Source organism: Desmodus rotundus, chromosome 3 (assembly GCF_022682495.2).
Source record: "Desmodus rotundus isolate HL8 chromosome 3, HLdesRot8A.1, whole genome shotgun sequence".
NCBI classification, from domain to species: domain Eukaryota; kingdom Metazoa; phylum Chordata; class Mammalia; order Chiroptera; family Phyllostomidae; genus Desmodus; species Desmodus rotundus.
The window spans coordinates 89,832,425-89,838,424 of NC_071389.1; the positions used below are offsets into that span (position 1 = coordinate 89,832,425).

The 6,000-nt window shown below is 42.9% G+C and overlaps 1 protein-coding gene across 6 annotated transcripts in view; it reads right to left on the reverse strand.

Moving 5' to 3' along the window:
• RIPK1 (receptor interacting serine/threonine kinase 1) overlaps positions 1-4,571 on the reverse strand; it is a 37,629-nt gene extending 33,058 nt beyond the window's left edge. Inside the window, exons 1-2 of one of the 6 annotated variants that reach the window (XM_071220975.1) lie at positions 3,897-4,339; positions 559-945 (exon numbers count right to left, since the gene is read on the reverse strand). The gene's annotated coding sequence lies outside the window, so the exon portion shown is untranslated. Of the gene's footprint in view, positions 1-558; positions 946-3,896 lie in introns of all 6 variants that reach the window. The other 5 variants (XM_053920430.1, XM_053920429.1, XM_071220976.1 and 2 more) reach the window with 5 other exon arrangements.
• Positions 4,572-6,000: the final 1,429 nt, after the last annotated feature.

The window sequence follows — 6,000 nt, forward strand, 5'->3', positions numbered from 1 at the left end:
GGTGTGTGCTTCCTTGGGTCCAACTTGTTTGGGACGAGTTTCCTGGAAGTCTATTTCCTTTGCCAGATTGGGGAAGTTCTCCATTATTTTTACAAATAACTTTTCAGTTTCTAACTCTTCCTCTTCTCCTTCTGGCACTCTATGATTCGGATGTTGGAATGTTTAAAGTTGTCCTGGAGGTTCCTAACCCTCTCTCAAGGATATTTATTGATTTTAGGGAGAGGAAGGGGGAGAGAAAGTAAACCAAAACCTTTTGATACATGGGATGATGCTCCAACCAAATGAGCCACCCAGGCAAGGCTAAATTTATTTTTTAAAGAAAATAATTCTTTCACTAGTAAGTTCTTTATTCTTGCAAATGAAATTAGAGATGCTGATGAAGATTATGTATGTACAGTGATGTCTCCAGTACCATTACAAAGAGCAAAATGCATATAGAACAATTTACACATCCAGAGGAAAGAGTAAGTTTTGGCCCATCCATACTCTGAAATATATCTATCAGGTTTCAGAAATGATGTTATATGTGAATGTTTAAAAACATTTAAAAATACTCACAGAATAAAGAAACAGAAGGAATTACAACCATGCTCTGAAATAAGCCCATTTGGGTATAAAACTTCAGTTTTATGAGTTGTATTTGGTATCTCTCCTTCCGTCCAGTCTTGCCTCCTCAAATTTGCCAAGACACCTAAGATTTAAAGTGCTTCAGCAAACGTGATAGAACTCAGGTGGCCTCCAGGTGGGTCTGCTGCATTTTATGAGGCTGGTTCTCATCCCAAGTCAATTCTCCTTATAGTCTTGCAGTGTGCTGGTTTAGTCTAGTTTTTCTTAATCTTATGAATCTTTTCCATTGTTTCAAATGATTTCTTTTGTTTTCACTCTTTTTCCCCATGAAAAATTCAACTTTATAAGCACTGAATATCTTATGAAGGTCTTGTAAATCTAAACAGGTAGAAACCACATTATAGAGCCATTTTACACAGTAACCAATGAAAATACACTGGCCTATTATATCATGTAATAACACCTAATTTCAACTAATTGTGTCCATTTCAATGGGATAAATGGACATTAATTCAGGGACACACAGAAGCAAATCCCACCACCGAAACTGATTAAAAATTCCAAGAAATTTTGCAAATTATCTGTAAGGCAGAGTGAGCCTATATATCAAAATATTCAGATCTATATTAAAATGTTTGTCAATTACACTTCAATAAAACTGGGAAAAAATACAAATAAATAATTAATACCCCCCAAACAGGCAGAATTAATTTATAATATTAACAGTCAGAGTAGTGGTTATTGCTAGGTGGGAGATAGGAGGTAGTGAATGAGAGGAGGCATGGGGGTGGGTTTCAGGAGTGATAGCGATGTTCTAATTCTTAATCTGGGTAATGTTTACTTTGTGATACTACATAGAGCTGTATAGTCATGATCTGTGCACCTTTCTCTATATATTATAGATAAATAAAAAAGTTTTTAAAAAGGGTTTAAAAATATTCATATTTATCTTTCACAGGTAGGGGACAATTTTTTTCAATTCAATGATGACCATAATGAGCCTGAAAAAAATGTTGGTTGCCTACCTATTATTACCACCTGCCCCCTTTCCCTGCTAATAGGACTCTGATTTTACTCATGTATCTAACGTGGACTTCTCTCAAGTCTTTTTGATTATACAGCTTGATAAACAAGAGCTCTGAGCAAGGAAGAGCCAAATGATGAACAAGAGACAAGACTGAAAGAGTTTAACTGCATTATTTTGTACATTAGCATGTTATGATCCCATGAAGTTTCAGTCTCATTTCTGCAATTTACAAATAAAGAAACTAAAATTTGGAGTTAAATGATTTACCTAAAGTGTCAGATCCTGGAAGAAACCTTTGACTCTTCACACAAACTTCCACTAATTAATTCACCAACACATGCTACTTTGCGTATATAGCAAACAATAATCTGTCTTTGTTAAAATCATATGCAAAGACCTAATCTGATAGTCCCACTCACCTATATTAAATGAGTATGCTACAATCAGAAACATGGGGAATGTACAGACTAAATTTTAAAAACATGAAAATATATGGTTCAAAATCAATATTCTACAGGTTAATACAATAATTTTTGCCAGATTATAATATCCAACAAAGCATGGGAAGGTATATTTTTCAAATTCCAAGATCATATTGGTTGTATTAACATGCTATGGATTAATAAGCCCTAAATAATAGCTTGCCATGTTGGAAGTTGGTATTTTAAGAATTTTTATCAATTTTGCCCTGACTGGTATGGGTCAGTGGGTTGGGCGTTCTCCCTCTAACAGAAAAGTCACCAGTTAAATTCTGGGTCAGGGCATATGCCCAGGTTGTGGGCCAAGTCTTCAGTTAGGGGCGTGTGAGAGGCAAAGTGATCGATATTTCTCTACCACATCAGTATTTCTCTCCCTCTCTTTCTCTCTCCTTTCCCTCTCTCTATAAATAAATATATTTTTTTAAAAGTTGTTATTAATTCCTATTAATATTTGCAACACTGAAACTAGAATATATCTCTAGAGGTCAATATAGTACAGACTGAGGAAAATGAAAATTAATCTTTATTGCTGTATTATCAGTAACAATAATGAAATGCCCTAAATTTTAAAGGCTTAGTCTTCACTTGTTTGGAAGAGCTGCAGTTTTCCACATCTCTATGAGCACAATTTCCTCCTTACTCTAGCATCAACCAGGTGGTTACAAAACACAAATCAAGTACTATTAAGTCACTCTACATTCCAAAGTTCACTCTGAACCTTGATTTCTTCAAAAGTAAAACAGGAAAGAAAGGACTTCTACAAAGTTGGTATAGTATAAGTCTCAGGCGTTGTCCAAAATAAACAAGAGTTCTCAGCAAGGAAGAGACAAACCATCAAGACAGAAATAAATGAATACCACCCCCCGCCCCGCACCACCCTCCCCCCCAACACACGAACACTCCTTGTGGGTTCTTGGCAAATGCTTAGAAGGATGGAGCTAATTATACTCTTCCAAAACCCTGAAGAGATTCTGTAGTACTTCATAGAAGCAAATGCCACTGACCACTGAAAAAGCCTCCTAGGGTTATGACATTTGTCCCTTTTGTCAGTGTGGCTGTTGACCCTTCTTTCCCATTTGCTAGTACACGTCTAAGATTACGTGGAAATGCTTTTGATCATGTTTGCAACCCGCTGCAGCCCCAACTGCCACAAAATGGACCTTTCATGGGTTGGTTAGAAGTCCCAGACAGAGACAGCTACTAACCCTATTATTGCAACAGCAGACACGACTGTAACTTACTGAAACTACAATGAAAGCCCACCTTTCCTACCAAAATAACAAAAACGAAGAGTGTGTTCCAATGTCACACCGCTATCGTGGCCCCAGGACAGATATCCGCCTTTGTACAGATTTACACCTAAAGCTCTGACCAGCGGGAGGGCGGCTGAGCCTTGGACAGTTAGAAACTCCGTGCCCGACTTCCGGGTACTCTGGGGGAGGTTTCTAAGACTAAGATACTAGTTCCTCTTTTCTTTCATCCTCCTAGCTCGCTTTGAAACGGAGTAAAGCCAGGGTCCTTTCACTGAGAGATCTCTGGGATTTTAAGACTCAGTACAAGCCCCGCGGGCCTACTCCTCCCAGGCACGAATGATAACTGGGACTTTCCACACCACCACCCAATTTCCAATTTCCAAGTATACAGGTTCACTCAGGGGAACTTCCGGGGAAGCAGCGGGCCCCGCCCACCACATGACGGGCCACTCGCCGCTCGACTCCGAGCACTCAGCCTCCGCCCTCCGCCCACACACAGGACCAGAAGCCCTGCACCAGCCTGGAAGCCACGAACTTGGCGGCGGTGTTAATATCTCTGCGCAGACGCACCGGAGAGGCATTTACTTTCGTTTCCGCGGCAAACTTCCTCAGGTCCGGGTGAGGAAAGAAACAGCTGTGGAGATCAGGAATTACTCCCACTTCGCAGTAGCCTCTTAGGAGCGGACTGGGGAAGGACGCCTGGGCCTGACGGAGAGTCAAAAGGGACAGAGCTCCCCTGGGTGGAGGAGACCGGTCCGCTTCGGCTGTGCTGCCCCGCCCCACGCTCACCGCGACCCGCAGGCCGTGCAGCCAGTGCTCCCTCGCTCTGGTGGGACAGTGCACTCGGCACTTGGAGGCCTCCGTCAGGACCGCCCCGCCGCGCTGGAGAGGTCGGGTCTGGTGTCCACCCCGTCTGTGCGTTGAGTGAGTGAGCTCAACGCTGGCAGCGAGCCTCGGGGCGTGGACTCCTCGCTCTGCCTCCACCCCCTGCCCCTGCAGAGGAGGAGGACTGGGAGAGGGCCCGCCCTTAGGCTGGCGGCGCCTCGTATCCCGAGGTCTGTCAGCCAAAACTTCCGGGCTTTACTCTGAAAGAGCGTCGGGAGATCAGAAGGAAAGCGGAAATATTACCGAGTCCTAGAAACCTTCCCCACGCCACGGGGGAAATGCAGCTTGGCCTAGTGAGAGGCGCTGGATGGGTTCCCAGGGGGTGGGAAGTCTGAGCTCTTCATTTAGCAGCCGTAGACCCTTAGGCAAATTACCGTTCCCTTATCCCTTCACCTGTAAATTGAGGATATTAAAATTCTCTGTGGGGCTGTAGAAGGAGGAGAAACATGATATTATTTTACAGTCCTTTAAAATGGTAATTGGAACTCTCCAACAAAATAGAAAATGTTTGCTATGGTGTTATATTAAAAAGCAAATTATACACACTGCAATGATTACGCATTGTAAAAAGGTATATTCAAGTGATTGAGAAGCCACGCACTGGAAGAAAGTATTTGCAAAAGACATACCTGATGAAGACTGTTACTCAAAATACCATACATGTGACCCTTAACAACTTTGCTTTGTGCTGTGTGCATTTACTAATATGGGGATTTTAAAAAGCCGTTTTTAAGTGGACCCATGCAGTTCAAGCCCACCACGTTCAAGGGTCAATTGTATTTCCATGTTTGGAGGGCCAACTTAAATTATACCCAGATTTTCGACGGTTTTGATGGTGGGTGCCCCAACACCCATGCCTCTTGTTTTAGGGTCAGCAATATACTAAAAACTCTTAAAACTCAACAATTAAGAGAAGGAACAACCTAGCCCTGGCTGGTGTAGCTCAGTGGATTAAGCGCAGGCCTGTGAACTAAAGGGTCGCTGGTTGGATTCCCATTCAGGGCACATGCCTGGGTTGCAGGCCAGGTCCCCAGTAGGGGAGGTGCGTGACAGGCAACCACACATTGATGTTTCTCTCCCTCTCTCCCTCCCTTCCCCTTTCTCTAAAATTAAATAAATAAAATCTTAAAAAAAAAAAAGAAAGAAAGAAAAAGAACAACCTAATGAGAAAGTGGGCAAAAGATCTGAATAGATATCTGATTGTACAGGTGGCAAGTAAGTATACGAAAAGATGCTCACCATTATAGGGAATTGCAATTTTGAAAAACACAATGGGATACCACTGTTACATACTTATTAAAATGACCAAAATCCAAAATATGACACCAAATATTAGGATGTGGAACAACAGGGATTCTCATTCGTTGTTCATGTCAGTCAAATTGGACAGCCATTTTGGAATAAAGTTTGACAGGATTTTTTTTTTTTAAGCTTAAAAAGATCTTACCAGAAGAGAACCAAGATGGCGGCGTAGGTAGACACACTGCGCCTCCTCGCACAACCAGAACTGACAGAGAATCGAACAACAAGGGGGACCAACACCAAGAAAATAGAAAATAACCATTCATCCAGACTGGTAGGAGGGGCGGAGACGGGCACCGGGGTGGAGAGGACTTGCGCGGCTGTGGCGGGACTGAGACTGGCGGAGTGTGGGACAAATGGCGCAGGCAGTCCGAGCACTAGCAGACCCTGCGGCCCCACATCTGCGCAGATAAACCGAGAGGGCCGGACTCAGAGTGGCGGAGAGTGGGGCAGGCAGAGCAGCGGGCAGCACCCCGCGTGGCACCAA